This window comes from Rhipicephalus microplus, chromosome 4 (genome assembly GCF_043290135.1).
Source record: "Rhipicephalus microplus isolate Deutch F79 chromosome 4, USDA_Rmic, whole genome shotgun sequence".
NCBI classification, from domain to species: Eukaryota; Metazoa; Arthropoda; class Arachnida; order Ixodida; family Ixodidae; genus Rhipicephalus; species Rhipicephalus microplus.
This window is the reverse complement of record NC_134703.1, coordinates 112,614,790-112,632,681: the sequence shown is the minus strand read 5'-3', so window position 1 is coordinate 112,632,681 and position 17,892 is coordinate 112,614,790.

Sequence of the window (17,892 nt, the reverse complement as noted above, 5' to 3'; positions counted from 1 at the left end):
TTTCGCTGCCGCCTTGTCACAGGCACGAAGTCGCCTTCATCGGAGCTCTCGTCGCTGGCCGTAGAGTAAATCAGCGTGTCTTCGCTGTCGGCATCACTCGGGTGGCCCGTACGCTTTCTCGTGGTAGCTGCGGACGACGTCGATGGTTGCGGTGGAAGCCCAGGCGAATCCCCGTCCATCGCCGTAGTCACTGGAACGGTGTCTTCCACAGAGTCGCAGAAAAACTTTGAAAAATTACAGATAGTGACAGCAGTGTTCTACGTCAGAATCACCTGCCTGACTTACATAGTTCCTACAATTTCTTATCGCCATGACAGCGATAACTGCTTTAGCTGCCAAAGCAACTGTCAACTGTATAACGCCGGGAAAGAAATGAATAAAGAAGTGCAGTCGCCCTCATCGGCGTCTTCCATACTGTGAACTTATTCTAGGTTCTTCGTATCATATCAAACGATTCGTATCGTTTCTTGTTTTCTGATTTTTTGCGTTAAACCAGTCAAATTGCTTTCGATGGTTTCTGCGGTGATAAAAAGGATAAAAAATCCGAGGGAGGCGCGTCGATGGCGCCGCGCATGCTCAGATATGGCTTATTTACGACCGCAGATGTCGCTCGTGTAGTTCCGAGTACGACTCTCCGTTGTTCCAGACATGAGAGTTGACCATGGTACAATGACACAGGTTTAAAGACCCAATGTGCTTATCCTGCACATCACATTTCGCCGGCCATGTCCACCACTACATCTTTGAACTTATAGTGTTCTTTGTTTGGCTTGAGGCAAGTTTGTCCCATGAATAGTCCCTTCCGAAACTTGCACCTCGGGTTGCATTTTGCCCTTGTCGCCGCAACAACGTGGGCGTACCAAAGAATGAATTGAAATGGTGTTCCCAGCTTGCAGACCACTGCTCCGCAGCAGGACTGACTTTAGCACTCTCGCCCTTAGCGTTTCATGGCTTTCCTAAGAGTACAAGAACTGCACACTGATCTGCCAGCGTTGGACTGCTGATTGTCAAAGGAGGAACATCAAGACCGGAACGTTGCAAGTTGTGAGTACCACTCGTACACAAAGTGACCGAAAGAGTTGCATCTTTCAGGAGTATCTTGTGACCGGAATCGGTATTTTATATCGTGTCGAATAACGTTCTTTTCTGTTTTTTCTTCCTTTTTCTTTCTCGGTTTCCAGTTGGAGCTTAGAATGTGCGTAAAGATTTATTTTCTCAGTGCGGTACTTCTGCTGTAGTCTGTAGACAGCCGGTTGTTTGTGTAGGTGCCTTCTTTTCGCCTATCAAGAAAAAGATAAAAAAACAACCGAAGAACTTAAGGCACAATCAGCTAACCTCGGTGCTTCTTCTGTGGCTTTGTTGAGACCCTGTGAGTGCAAGTTTCAGTCCAACAACTGAAGGAAGCGTTTCAGTACTCGGTCACTATAGTACAGATGAAATCGAACTTGCCTAGAGTGCCCAGCTGGCCGCTACAACTGCTGTTTTCTGTAGAACTATGCGAAAACCGACGCCGCAATGATAACAAACATGATCATACTGCGTGCTAGGTTCTTGTGCTATAATTTAGGTGTCAACGTAAGCTTGTAGCTAACGTGAAGTAGAAGCCACGACAACAAAAGTGTCCACAGCCACGTGTTCTGCTGCTCTATCTGTGCTTAGTGGAACATGACGCGTACTTGTGACTCGAGATAGGTCACCGATTCGTATGCTACCATTCTGCGATGGTTGCTATACCGGCTAGCATCTTCATTTCGCCACGATAAAATACGAAAGCACGCTTAACAAATACATCTCCATCTGGGGTAGTCTTGTCCGGTGCAGTTGGTTGCAGCATGCATGGTGTCAAGCCTTGTGGTGACGTCGCAGCCGTAAACCAGACTGAAAAGAGCAAAGCCGGTAGTTTCTAGAAGAACCGTTTTGTAGGCAAATGTGATACACGAGAGGATGTCGTCCAAATTTTTGTAATCCTTGGCGACATACATGTAAAGTACACCTTCAATTGTTCTGTTAAGGCGTTTAGTTAACCCGTTGGTGTATGGGTGGTATGCAGTTGCTCTTCGGTGTGCCGTACCACTCAGCCACAGGGTATCTCGGATCAACTGTGCCACGATCTGTGATGACGACGGCAGCGCACCGTGGCGCAGAACGATGTTCTTGATAAAAACGTTAGCCACAACCGAAGCAGTTGCTCGCTGGGTGGCATGGGTTCCGCAGTATCTATTCAAGTAGCCGGTGGCAACAACACTTCAGCGGTTACCAGCAGAAGACTTCGAAATGTTTGCGGCGTTGACAAGCTGTGAAAGTATTGACGTACTGCCTCACAGGTTTTGTAAGTTCCTGCCAGGATATTATTTGTTCTTGATCCTTGCCAAAGTACACGTGAAGCCAAGATGCCCTGACAATGGCTCGTGGTGGCAAGTATAGAAAATGTCATTGGGGAGAGCAGCAAGAACGACTATAGGAGGTAGACAGTTTTTGTATGATGAAAGCTGCGCTTGTAGCGGATGTCTTGGCGTAGACAGAAAGATCACAAGCCACCCACAAACTGACGTAGGGGGTTGCCACGCTTCGTTGTTGGCAGTAGAAGAGAGCGCATAAGTTAGTGGCTGCTGTGGCCGAGTAAGCAATAGTTCGCTTCAAGTTTCTGTTCGTCGTTACCTGTCGGGACAATCGTCATCATCATCATCAGCCTGACTACGTCCACTGCAGGACAAAGGCCTCTCCCATGTTCCGCCAGTTAACCCGGTCCTGTGCTTGCTGCTGCCAATTTATACCCGGGACAATATGTTCAACCTAATTAAACAGTATCCGCGGAGTAGTTTTGAGATAAAACTTATTCAACTGTGAACAAGTATGTTATGGCTGCGCAAATTCACTCTGACGATGCTTACGTCAGTGTGGTAAGTCAGCACATGGTCATAACAATAACCTCGTCCTGTGCATAGCTCGAGTGAATGCTTTTAAATGCGAAGCATTTCTTAGCGAACTTCGTCGACTTTGAGCGTATCTATCTATCTATCTATCTATCTATCTATCTATCTATCTATCTATCTATCTATCTATCTATCTATCTATCTATCTATCTATCTATCTATCTATATATCTATATATCTATATATCTATATATCTATCTATCTATCTATCTATCTATCTATCTATCTATCTATCTATCTATCTATCTATCTATCTATCTATCTATATATCTATCTATCTATCTATCTATCTATCTATCTATCTATCTATCTATCTATCTGTCTGTCTGTCTGTCTGTCTGTCTGTCTGTCTGTCTGTCTGTCTGTCTGTCTGTCTGTCTGTCTGTCTGTCTATCTATCTATCTATCTATCTATCTATCTATCTATCTATCTATCTATCTATCTATCTATCTATCTATCTATCTATCTATCTATCTATCTATCTATCTATCTATCTATCTGTCTGTCTATCTGTCTGTCTGTCTGTCTGTCTGTCTGTCTGTCTGTCTGTCTGTCTGTCTGTCTGTCTGTCTGTCTGTCTGTCTGTCTGTCTGTCTGTCTGTCTGCTTACGTCTGAGTGCCCTCGTGGTCACCCCCTTGACTTGGCGTGAACCAAAATTAGCATGGGAGGGTTAGATGGTTTGACGAATATAAAGCGCTGGCCAAGACATGAATAATGTCACAATCCCGTCGCACACACCGTCAAACACTTTTCGCCAGACAGTGGCACATACCTACGGGCAGGTATGTACCGTGTGTATGCGGGTATGTGCCACAAGTGATTGATACTCAGCATCTACCCAGGAACGACGAGAACACTCGTGGGCAATTTCAACGCGCGAGCGTTCAGAAATACCCGACATCGGTAGCGTCGACCCGATGAATGCAAAGAATAAATGTCAGGGTCTCAGCTGGAATCGAACCCAAGCATTCTGCGTGGCAATGAAGCATTCCACCACAGAGCTACGCCAGGTCTTGGAAATATTTTTCAAATGGACACTAATCTTTGTGAAACGTCAATAGTGGTTCCAGTGCTACCGACCCAATTTTCTAAACATTACATGTGTACTCATTTGATATAGCCGTCACGTCGGGTTAACTTTAATTGCGGTTAGTTGCCGTGCGCTAAGGTTTACTTATGTAGCAGTGTTCAGGGCCAGCATCCTCGCGAGCATCAGCGCTTCCTATCAGCTTCTGGTGTTGCTAATACGCACGTTCTAGTTGGAATCGTTGCACAAGTACAAACAACTGGTTATATTGCCGTGCCTGCAACTCCTCAACATATATCTGTGCGTGCAAGATTTGTACATATGTTTAGCGTCACTTCATGATGTTTCGCTCAATAAAAAAATTGCATCACGGTCCCCTTCCCTCCGTATACTTCGCATAGCGTCGAATTCCAGGTGCGTTCGATCTGCCGAATTTTTCTCCTCTTTGTAGTTACAGAGCCTTCGAATAACTAGCTAATACGTGTGAAAATGCCCAAAATTGTTATGCAGCATGGCTAGCGCAGTGATACTCATCACTTCTTCCGACCAATAAACGTCTTGTAGAAAGAATTCATTGAACACTGGACAAATACCAGTGGCAGAATACCAGTGGACGGGACAGAGAAGGCGTTGTTGAATTCTGGGGTGCAATGAGCATAGTGACAGAAAACCTGATGTATACTCTCTGTAATACGAGCATATATTATCGAACTTTCCGCACCAACACTGAGTGTCAAGCGGGAACATTACAGGCTTTGTTGATACATCAAGGTTCAAGCGCAGAACTTATATGACGGGACAAGAGTGCTTGTGCCTGTGTGTTCTGTCCCACCCTGTCACGAAAGATCTGCCCTTAACACTGAATACCGAGCCCTGGCACTTTCGCATAACGTTATTCGGCTCGTAGAACAACAGAGTCCGCGATGCTTTGGTCCAAACTTCTCAAGCCACCGGGGGCGGACACGTTTGACACCCGGCGTCTATTCCGCCTCCGCGAAAAAAAACGGCCGACGCGTTTTACTGATGCGTGCAGACGAGGAAGCAGGCGCTCTGTGCTTGCCTGCCGACGCGCGCCTTTCGCAGGCGTGATGGTAGTCGCGTTGGCGCTATCTTTGGATCAGTTGGGCGAGTTTATGTTATATTTTCATCCTTTTAATACTCCTTTTTTTATTGGCCCCTTCCTGCCTTCGCTTATTCGAAAAGTGCGCGTGGTAATGCACAGCCGGCGGCAGAGGAGGAAGAGGATGTCGTTATTCAAATGCGGCCTGCAGCATTCCCGACATGTGTGCGCACACCCCCGCATGTACTAGGACGGTGTACCGTGCGTGACGCGGGAGATACGGACAGCGTAGGAAAGTACTAAGGGCTTCCGACGAGATTGCGCAGCGGCAGGTGCATGGTTCGTTCCAGGCACTCGTTTGCACAGGAATTGGGGAAGACGAGGCTGCGGTAAATATTTCGCGATTTAAGGTTAAGAGGGCTTAAAATAGGTAACAGCAAGTGAGAAAGAGAGGGATGATGTCAAAGGCAATAAGTGGGACAACATTTCCTAATTGGGCGTGTTCTCAAGGCTCATGGCGTCAGCAGGACTCTTGTCGGTGCGCATATTCTGGCATTATGCTCGTGTGGGCTGGAGAAAGCCGTGACATATTTCGGTTGTGAATGACTCTGTTTCACTTGTCATCACAGCTCGTAGGTATGCGTCATTTTTTTTCCTTTTCTGAGCCTTTGACACTCTGTCTTAGTGATTTAAGTGTATCTGGCGTCGTGTGCATTGCGGTACGCCAGGGATAAAGTTAGGCGGCCAAGTTAGGTCGTGGAAAGTATAGGTTAGATTAGACATGAACGAGTGCGAGTTGATAAATTAACGCTCTTTTGGTGGCGTTATTTAGTGCTGCGAGTCGCTTGTACACAGAGCTCCACTGCGGCCCCCAAGTTTCTTTCTGTTGGGGTCGAAATAAAAAAAAAAGGGGGGGGCTGCTTCGCCAGCGCGATGCAATGAATACGATAACAACAAATTGAAATACTATTGGAAGTAAGGCTAGCAACTGCCTTGTTCAGACTGGATCTCACGTAACTAAAAAACAAACAAACAGTGGTGTAAGCGAATGCGGCTGCCCCAGGGATCGAAACGTTCTTTGTGCTGTCGATCATTTCAACGCGCAGTATGAAAGCACGGCACGTACAAGGAGCCACTTGTTGAAATCTGTCGAGAGAACGCGCTCTTTCGATCAAAGTCTGCAGTCGCTGTCAGAGCGACGCATCCCACCCTCTACCACGGCAGCTCTTCATGCTCTTTCAGCCGGCAGAGCGTGCTGGAGGGCTTCACATTTGTTTGAGCACACCCGTCTACAGCCTTCGCAACATTTCGCCCGCACATAACACATACGACGTGTGGAACGGTGTTGCCGATTCCTACTTTGTACAGAACATGACGGCGATGGCGACGACAATAGCGTGTTTTGAGTATCTGTCCAACAGCAATCGCAGTAAAAAGCCAATATACCTTACAGGTAAATAACATTTCAGCGTTTCCACGGAGCGAATGATGATGAGCGCGGCTAAGTGCTGGAGGGTTTTGTCGTTAAACCGTGAACCATACGCGAATATCGCCCTCTACATCGTCAAAAACGCGACAAATGCGGTATATATTTATACAAGAAATTTCAATATTCATAAGTGGTAGTTATACGTCACTTCCATTCCCCCTTCATTATAACAGTTTTATGATCGGTAATGTGGTGTATCGGTGTGGGGCGTAGTGCGATGTTTGCGAGGACGAAGTAGTGGGCAGTTTCCCAAGGTGTAACTATTGGTGGTCAAGTGCAATTAAGGAATGAACACAGTAAAACAATCTATGGTTCTTTAACGCGCACCCGGATACAAGTACACGACCATCTTGCTTTTTATATTGGCTACTTCTCAATTATGGTCGGTGAAGTGGTAGATCGGTGATGGGGCGTAGTAGGATGTTTGCAAGGACAAAGTAGTGGGCAGTTTGCAAAGGTGGAACTATAGTCGGTCACGTGCATAAATACAATAGATGTACAGACCCACGCCTTTAAGAGCTTCGCCCCTAGAAAGTGGTACCGCAGCACGAGCAGGTTAAATCGTTGGTGCAAGTGATGTAGGGCTTAGCTATACTATACCACAGAAAACATCACGGAGAAAAAAAAAGAGTCGCTGCTCACTCAAAGTGACGTGGAGTGATACTTCGTGTACGCGAGTGTTTTCTGGAAGGCTGTTGATCCTTACTTTTTTACTTTGTCTCATTCGCAATATCTAGGCACTCGCTATAGGTTAGAAAAAAGTGTGAAAGAGACGTGCATGGAGGCGTTAGTGTAATTACCGTCGCGCCCGAAAATGTGTGTGATGAGTCATAATAATCGGAGCTCGTTGGAAAATTCAATGGCGCAGCCAGGGAGGCGTAATTACGGGGGTTCAAAGTTTTCACACCCAGTTTTATTACATTTTAAGCGCATATATACACACACACATAAAAACACTTATGAACACGCTCAAAAAAGTCATCATAACCCCACATACCCCAAACAAAACAACATTGCCAGGCCTGCATAGAAAACGCAGCACTCACTGCAGCAGTGACAGCTGGAGGAGAATCATTTCCCACTGCCAACTATCTTGGGGATACATAAGAGAGGTAGACTTGTAAGTGGCCCACTGCGCCATAAAGCATAGCTTTTGTCACGTTGGGAAGCACCCTTTACGCTATATCCGCTATATCCGTCATTCTGCAGAAAAACAAGGTACCCGACGCACTTGCGTGGCATTATGTGCTCTACGTCGCTGGTGGAACTGTCCTGATTTCTATGTCAAACAAAAGCTTTTTTTTTAGGATATACCTACCCACGTTTACGTGCAGCCGTCAAGCCTAACACATACAGCCGCGATTTGCCTGGCCTCTATAGTGGGTCGAAACTCAAGAATCAATACTATCTCCACCCACAGTTGTCTCTGTTCCACGAAAAATAAAATGCGCTCGATCCAATCACATTTGTGCATATCCTTGACGTCAAGCACTTTGCGCATGTTTCAGGTAGTGAGCGTACTCATACAGACAAAGGTCGTGTCGTTGGTTTTAAGTGGCAATCCTGATCACCCTGACAGTGGCTAAGGTACTCGGCTGCTGAACCGCCGGTTGTGGGAGCGAGTCCCGAATGAGGTGGCTACATTTTCGATGGAGGCGAAAATGTTGTAGGCCCGTGTGCTCAGATTTCGGTGAACGTTGAAGAACCTCAGGTGGTCGATATTTCCAGAGCTTTCCACTACGGCGTCTCTCATATTCCTTTGGTGGTTTTGGGACGTTAAACTTCACATATCAATCAATCAATCAATCAATCAATCAATCATCATCCTGACACATTTTAGCAGAGATTCGTACATCCTTTAGCCATGTGTTCTACAATTCAGGTTTAACAAGGAACCTTTAGTATTTCATATGCGTGGTATTTGCATTAGCGAAAATTATTCATGGCTTGAAAAGAAACGAACTTGCATGGCTCTCTTACAGATGTGATTAACAATCGCACTATGAGTTTGAACTCAGATATAGTATTCATTCTTAGGCTGTAAACTGTACCTGCGGAAAGCTTTTCATGACAATGAAGAAAAAGCTACATGGGCAGAGCTTCGGCACTTGTAACTCTTACGCAGAGTAGATCGGTACGGCGCGTTTAGCACTGCTGTAAGAAATACTGACTGTGGGAAATTAGCTTTATAATCGACGCAGACACCGCTTAGTGTTTGAGGTACACGTGAAAGGCACGACTTCCTCGCGCGCGCAGAAGCACGAGGTTACAACATGTAAATTAGAACAAACACAAATACCTGTGTGAACTGTGTCCCATCTCAAAGAGCTGCATGTAGAAAATAAATGAGTATGTTTTATATTTCAAGCTTAAGGTGCGAATACGTCGCGTGCAACTGTAATTCGTCTTCGTGCGTCTCGTATTCGCGCCTATTCCAACCAACAAGTCTATTCTGCTATTCTTACATCATATATGTTTTATATGCCATGTCGAAACTGCGGGTATACCTGTGAGACTACATTCATTAGCGCTAGGATACGCATAATTTGGCTCTGTAGCTCTCACTTAATTACCAGGAAAGTTTTCGGCGAGCATTAATCCCTTTCACTGCCAATCCTCAGCTGCGTTCATTTTCACTGTTTACCTTTTCTGTTACTCTAATGTGTCAGCTGTCTCGTCGAACGTGCTACTTACTCGACTCCATTTATTATTTGACAGTGACTGAAACATCGCAAATTCGTCCTCTCTGCCCGTCATATGCAGCTGTCTTTCCACGTAATGCGCCCGTCACTTTTCTCACTGCAATCGTTACGAAGTCCTTAGTTTTTCTTTTGTGTATTTTTTCATTGCCTGTTTCCAAACATATCTCTCGACGGTGAGCTGTCGGAAGCATACTGCACTTTTCAAAGGTAGCTATGACTCAGCAACGAGCTTCGTTAGGGACATCGGTGAGTATGCTGCCAAGAGGTGTAGCTGATTGGGAAAGGCTTTTTCGATGGCTACAGGCTGCCAAGCTGTCTCGCGTATAACGTCAGTGTCTCTGAACGTAAAACGCGTCATAATTAAGCGACAGCATGAAGCGGGAACGCTCCTGTTCTCAAGCAGCGCGCCCACAAAATTTGAGAGAATTCTCAAAATATTGTCGGAAGCAAATGAAAATAAAAGACGAGCGCATATTTCACATTGGCTATTTGACGACAATCCAGTATCTCCGAAAGAAGTTAATAAAGTCTCTTTCAAGAATATGGAGTTAAGGTAGCAGAGGGAGAGGTGGTGGAGAGCTCGATCAATGCGGACTGGCATGAATGACAGACACATTCGTGGAGATTCGTCCAGATTCGGGCAGCCACGGTCTTTAGAGCGAACATTTTCGCACGGGAGAGCTTCTACGGCCCCTTTATATTCTTGTACGCCAAAAGCTAACACAAACACAAGCTTTAATGGAATTGCAATGCATTGTATACCCCACTCTCCCGTAGAAAGAGGCGGCCATACCGCATACAGGGACGTCACCAGTAGTCACTGCCGAGTGCGTAAACATCTTCGCTAATGGTTTCAGTACAGAATTACAGAGCTGTTGCGACTGTTACATATCGTTCATAGCGCCAGTCCTAATGCGTTTCTTGGGTAACCTGAATTGCAAGGGCACATATAGCATTGATTCCTATGGGACCGATAAAGTTGAGCCCTAAAAGTACATTACGTTCCTACTTCGAACAGAAGACCTACTTACGATAGAGGCTGGGGCACTCACGTATGTTTAAATAGTTTATTGAGCCGGCACTATCGCGAAATGATTACATTACGAAAGCTTCTTAGTAGAGAATTCAATTTCCCCGTGATGTAAGGCTTTGAGAACCAGAAAATATTCCTACGCATTCTAAATCGTAGCATGGCTTATGAATAATCTGGAAACTATCAGTACAGCATGAGTAATTAGTAATCGCGATTTCGAAATTTTGTATGTTAGGACCTGTGTAGCTCCCACCCTCACAATTTAATTCAAGTTGCATAATCTGTTCTCGTTGAATAATGAAAAAAAATGTTCGTATTTTTCCAGCGTCCCTCCTAGAAAGATGCGAACGTTTTTTGTTTTATTTTTTGGTCAACGAGAACAGGAGAGACGCTGGGAGAGAGAGAGAGAGTGAGTGAGAAAGGAAAGGCCGGGAGGTTAACCAGATATTAGCATCTGGTTTGCTACCCAGCGCTGGGGGTGGGGAAGTAGGGGCAAGAAAGAGGGGTTAGATAGAGGAAAAAAAACAAAAAAAAAACGCACGCGCACTCATAAAAAAAAAACGAAAACACACACTGGAAGGGCGTCCCAGCTACAACCGTTCAGCAAGGCCGGTCAATCGCAAAAAGTGCAGCAGCGCTTTCAGGGCCCTCTTCTGTGAAGTCGCATCCTGACGATACTGCAGAATTTCCTGCTCCGACAGAGGCTGATCATATAGTTTGTTGAGTTCCCTGCGAAGGCATACTCGCCACCTACTATACGCTAGGCACTCACAAAGAACATGTTGAATGGTTTCCTCCTTGCCACAGTGGCCACAGGCTGCGGTGTCGGCCATCCCGATGCGGAAAGCGTAGGCGTTGGTAAATGCAACGCCCAACCACAGCCTACATAACAGGGTCTGGTCTGCTCGGCGAAGCCTCGACGGGACTTGAAGACTTAGCGTAGGGTCAAGCGAGTACAGTCGGGCATGCTTGAAGTGCGGCTGATTCCATTGCGATGTGGTTTGCCGGCGAGCAAGTCTGCGGAGCTCTCGTGCAGCATCCGTCCTAGAAAGTGGTAGTCGCAGTTTATGATTTTCTGTGTGGGCTGAGCGGGCAGCTTGATCGGCCCGTTCATTGCCGATGATTCCGCAGTGACTGGGCAACCACTGAAATGTAATTTGGTGCCCTTTCTCAGTCAGGTGGTGTATAATCTCTGCTATCTCTAGTACCAACTGCTCGTGTGGTCCACGGCGTAAGGCTGATAGTAGAGACTGCAGTGCCGCCTTCGAGTCGCAGAAAATAGTCCACTTGCGCGTAGGCTGATCAACTACAAATTGCAATGCGGCACGAAGTGCTGCCAATTCTGCTGCCGTTGATGTTGTTGCGTGAGATGTCTTGAATTTAATTGTCGTGGCCAACCTTGGTATCACTACTGCTCCTGTAGAGCTGTCCGGCTGAACCGATCCGTCAGTGTAAATATGTGTGGAGTCTTGATATTTCTCATACAAGAGAAGTAGTGTGAGCTGTTTAAGAGCCGGTGACGACAAATTGGCCTTTTTCTCGACGCCAGGTATGTTAATATTAATTATTGGTTGAGCGAGGCACCATGGCGGAGTCACAGGTCAAGCGGCAGGAGAGAACGAAGTTGGGATCGACTCACCATGTTCGGTCACTGTTTTGCAGTAAGATATGCATGGTCGGACCACTGGTAGAGAGGCTAGAAGTTGTTAAGAAATATGCGTGCTTAGAACACGTATAGCAACCGCGGAGCCAAACCACCAGGGTGAAATAACAAGAAGAAAAAATGGCAGCATATCCACGGAGTGAATGATGGAGAGTGGGGTGAAACATCCGTCCGTCCATTCGTTCTTGATTCCGTCTATCCATGCGTCCATCTGTGTGACCGTCCATCCGCCCGTCCGTGCGTGCGTCTGTTCGTGCGTCCGCACGTTCATCTGTGCATCCGTCCTTGCTTTCGTCCGTGCATCCGCTCCTGCGTTTGCCCATGCATCCATCCGTCCGTGCAGCCATCCGTACGTCCGTCTGTGTGTCCATTCGCCCACCTATTCAACACTCCAAGTACCAACATCTTGCATCTTTTCATCATACATTCCGCATATAGAAGCACCGCCATCCAGCGGACATTCCAAGGACTGAACGAAAGGTGGCACATGCACACATTTCTTACGGCTTGCGCTTCGTGTCTACTTCTCACCTTTAACCACCTCGAGTTCATGGTATTTACTAGTTCACTGTATTCATGGCACTGTGGCCCAACGCTTGCTAAACCTTTCTAAAACGAAAGAGGTTACGACCGGCGAGTATAACGTAGCAACCCTTTCTTGTCAGAAAGTGCTCAATGAACATGACAATGGCTGCTAATGGGGAATGAGAGACAGGAGAATTCGGCTTTTAGTTAACGTGCACGTGGTGAATTTTTTATTGTTCAACAACGCACAGGAGAAATCTCCCACCGGCACCACCTTGCAGGTCAAAGCGTAAGACATGTTACCTACTATGACGAGGGACGAACGGGTGCCGCTTCAAGGAGCTCTGCCCCTAAAAATTCACAGACCTGCCACAAAGATGAAGCAATCAACGCGATAGCATCAAATTGGAAGGTCACGCGCAGAATGGCGAGCATATCGAAACGAGCCCCGCGCTTCTCATGCGCAAATGACGCAAGAAACGTACTCACGGGTATCGATGAACGCGAATACGCGTCTCAGTTGTTACTTCGCTGTGTCTGAAAAGCGCACCCTTTTCGCAAACGAAGGCTGTGAAACGATTGCCTTAACCTTTGTGCGCCCCGTTACTACAACAGAATCGTTCCAGCGGCAGCCCAACGCCAGCCAAGACGTATGATCCTCACAACCAAGAGATAAGCGTACACGAGAGATCGTCCATTCCTCCTCTCCACGGGTCAAAGTACTTGTGAGAGATGAGAGCCTCCATGCGCTCATATCGTCGCATTCACGACGCAGAGGTCCCACGTTCGATTCCGCGCACCGGAGTCTTTTTTTCTGGAGTTCTTTTCTTCCTTGCGTTTATATATATATAGATGCGTGTACATACACGATGCATGATATCGACGCCGATGCTGGCGGCGAAATCCAGCCGAGAGTGTATATATAATTGATATTGCAATAAAAGAACATAATAGCATAGAGGAAACGTGAAATGAATAATAGGCCGCATAGCTTGTACCAACATTGTGATGCGCAAACTATAAAACGATGATAATTCCGCAGTAGTGTGGCTGTTACGGTGCTCGTCTGCAGACCTGAAGGTTGAACTTTCAATCCAGGTCACAGCGGTCGGAATTCGATGAAGGCAAAACGCGAGGGGCCCGTGTACTGTATACGATGTCAGTGCGTACCAAAGTTCACCAACTGGTCGAAATTTTCGGAGCCTTCCACGGCATAATCATGTCGTGGCTCTGGGACTTCAAACGCCAACCATTATTTTTGTTGAAACCTGACAACTTTGTCAGGACAATAGTCGCATCCTGCTCTCGGGAAGCAGTTGAACAAAAGTACGAGAAGTGCACAGTCACATGCAGTCTGTACGTTATTAAAAAAAAAGGAAACCGAAATAAAGGAAAGTGAGTCCACTCTAAGCGCTTGTTCTCGATCTCAGTGTGCGTTTACGTCTGTCATACAATCAATCAATCAATAAATTAATCAATCAATCAATCAACCAATCAATCAATGAATGCGTCGCCTGCCTGCTGCAGTGTCCCCTCAGATCCCGGTCTGCGATGTCATGATACGAGCCAGTAGGTGTGCTTGGCGCGAGAAAATTTCTCCCCGCTTGCCAACTGTAATTACACGATAGAAAGAAGACGTTTCTGCTCTGACGGCCAGAGCACAACTTTCTCGTGCACGCTCTTCATGGCGCCCACACAGCGTCCAAGGCAAGCCCGACATTCAACGCCAAGGCTGAACATAAGAGATGCCCCTCCGCTCCCCTGCTGCAGGCCGGATGTTTTCTTCTCGCTCCAAGGTAGTGTGTGCTCGGGACAACTGAAGCGTTTGAATAGCAAAACCACCCGAGGAGGCATCTTCACGCGTTCACATTACGCGAACACCCTACGCGCGCAACGGCATTTTCATTGGCACTCACGCACTGGAGTCCCACGGCGGTTCTTGGCGGTCGCGAATCCGCTGCTTCTACTTGTTTTATTGCTATACTTGCAGTTACGTTCAATTCGCCAAGGTCTAAAATCCAGCAACGTATGCCCGCTGCAAGTTCGCCGCAGAAACTTCGACTGTTGTGAATTAAGCGTGAAATTAAATGGTTCTATAGAGGTCCGCAAAGTGTGCTCTTGCCATTACCCCTCTCATCTCCGCGTCTACGATTTGTCGTTCGCACGGCGAAATATTTTTGTCCCTGAAAGAGGATGTCACGCTAAAGAACGGAGATGAAGGTTATTGTATGTACAAATGGCTTACTTTTCTCGCCTTCATCGTTGGCAGTGCACAAGGCGTGGCTCAACGGTATGCAAACTTCTTGACATGTGGGATATGCTGCATAAAGTAGTGAACAGTTTCTACGAACGCCTCTACTAATGCCCGAGTATTGTACTTCCAGAGATGTAGGAAGTTTTATTTAGTTTATACATTACTGCAATGAAAATATTGGTTCCACAGTTATAGCCATATCCTGTAAAGTGAAGTGCAGTTTATTTTCCTTTCACACAAAGGGGGAAGCCAGAGCTGAAGGCTATAGGGTGCGCGACAAAGGGATCGGCGTCCTTGTGCAGCCTGACATAAATAAACGCGAGTACATGATTGCCAAGTTTGCTGCATTTGCAGTGTGTGACGTGGCACAGTGACGTGAGCGCATGTTGCTTTGATGCAGTTTTCATGTGGACGGCCAAATCCACTACAACTATGACAGCTCGGTCCCGCTGAAGACGAAAGAAAGAAGGAAATTGAATGAAGGATACGTATTGTGTTAGTGTGTGGGGCTTTTACGTCACAAAACCAAGATATGGTTATGAGAGACGCCGTAATGGAGGTATTTAGAAATTTTAACGATCTGCTGTTCTTTAACGTGCACTGTAATCGCACAGTACACGAGTCTCTACCGTTTCGGCTCCCCGAAATGTGACCTCCGTGTCCAAGATAGAACTCGCGGCCTTTACCAGTGTTGTCTAGGTTGGGGCAATAACCAATAGTGGCATGTGTACTTAGACCAAGTGCACATTAGGGATCACCAAGGGGCCGCCTTCCCAAATTTTTTCTTTCGTAAGGTCGTTTTCTGATTGGTCAGCCGGTTTCGCTTATGATATGTCCCGCAGCGCGATTGACTGAAATATTCTCTTACGAAATGTTTTCACGTAAGATGTTTCTGCGAATACGGGATGAGATGGTCAATATTTCCAGAACCCCCCACTTTAGAGTTTTTTATAAACACCATCGTGGTTTTGGGACGTTATAACTCTGTATTTATTATTTTTAATCACGTTAACTGGAAGGAAACCTACTTCCATCAGTCAGAAAGAAAACTGTAAAGGCAGAAAAAAAATTTTCTCAAACGGGAGTTGAACCCGGCAGGGCCGGTGCGATCTGAGCTAACCAGACAGCTTAGAGACCACAGCACGAGACTTAATTTATCGGCAACTCAACAACTAACGACAGTAAAATAGCGCGAAGAAACGAGGACACAAGAAGAGGAATGACTACACAGGTGCTAACTTCCAACATAAAATCCTCTTTTTGTGCACCCTCTTCTTGTGTCCCCGTTTTCTGCGCTATTTTTCAGTCTTCACAATGCACAAAGAAGCCCGAATTTCGACAGTGTCGACAACTAACGGTATGATCATCGGAAGAGCTCGCCCAACCGTTCTTCAATTCAGTGCAGACGGTGCGGCCCTGTCTCTGCCTACCGAAATAGTGGAAAGCTGCGGGCGACTTATTCACACACCTCGAGGAGCAGTCCAGCCCTCAAAACGGTGACTCATTTTTCGTTTTCTCTCCTTACCAGATAACTGGCATAAAACTGAGTGCCAAGGTGCCATTTCAATGAAGTAAAAGAACAAAAAGTTTTCTTCGATCATATTTCAGCGGCAGACATACTAGCAACAAAACAATCATATGACATATGCCTTATTATTTATATATACATTTATTTAGTTTTCTTTTACTATTGTCTATCTTTCACGCCATATTGCAATAGCGCCGCTAAGTTTGGGCATGAACAAAAGAGCCTACAGCTTAGAAGGCAAACACGGGCAACTGGATAAGCGGTAAATTCTCTTGCGTGTCTTTCCCGTCTTCAATGTCGCCTCTTGCTTCCATGCTCAAACTGAGCGGCGCTACCGCAATACAATATTAAAATGCACCAAGTCGCAATTTTTTGTAATTTCTCTCTCTCTCTTTCTCTTCGCGACATTCTTTTTAACATAGTTTATTCCCCTCACCACTTTCCCCAGCACAGCGTAGCCAGCCGGTCTAAGAACTGGCTAACCTCTCTGTCTTTCCACTTAAACTTTCTTCCTCCTTCCTCCTCCTAAAATGCACCAACTTGCTCAATCAGAGTACTTGTCGATTTAATTTCTTGTTCAACTAGCCCCTTTTTTTTTCTGCTGCTGCTGGTCAGCACTCCTATGTCATCGCTTTAGTGTGCCTTTCTCACGCCTCTGCATCCTTTAGTGCATTCTCTGAAAGTCGCATTTACTTACGTATTTGACATGATAGCGTGACGATCACATCGTGTTAGTTAGCTTGACACGCTTAAAGAAGGCACTGCTTTGTAATTTGGACCAACCATCTTGAAGCAAAACTGTACATGGCAGGGCGAAACCAATATTCGTCCGTCTTATGTGCGCCAACACTTTTAGTCCGTATGTGCCGCTGACATGGGGCAGGCTTCATAATGGGGAAGGTCCACCAAATATGGCGTAGCGTACACACCGGGGGATAACATCAATTAAGAATGATTCACAGACGTAACAAACCATTTAGAAAGGCATTAATGAATTTTTCAGGATTAACCCAGCAATAAACACTGGGACCAGACGTTTGAGCTTCGCTGGTTAACCACCTGTATACAGAGTGCTTCGATGGTTATTTTGCTATCCATGCCCGCTGGAGGGCAAATGCTGCACGTGTGTGTGCGTGTTGGTGCGCGCGTGCGCGTTTGAATGTGTTATCTTTTGTCGTTTTTCGCATCAAGCCTTGCCGCTGCATTCCTTCACTGCTTCTCTGTATTTGTAACAACGCCTAATCCTCCACGAATTCTCGTGTGTTTGAAAGGCGGGTTATTCAGATGGGTTTTTCAACAACTGCGGCCTACGCGGTTTCGACGGCCGCAATCAACCACGCTATGGTATCGACTTATCTAGTGCTGATTAACATATTAATATATTGGCGATATCAGCACGACTCGAAGAACTGGTGTGTAATGGACTGACGGTCTCGTCGCGAAGTATGCATGCGGAAGGCGTTGCTCCTGAATGATCCCGAAACGAAAAGGGGCCGTTCATTAGTGCGGCACATTTCGATACAGTCACGACCTGCACGCTGTTAGTTGCCCGAGAGCATTTCATTAATCCGGAGTATGTGAACGTGGGCGCTCTATATTACGAAAGTTTGGCACGCGCGTCGCCATCACCAATCGTGCCAAGGATACTTATTGGTCGAGATACTAAGGTCGTATTCG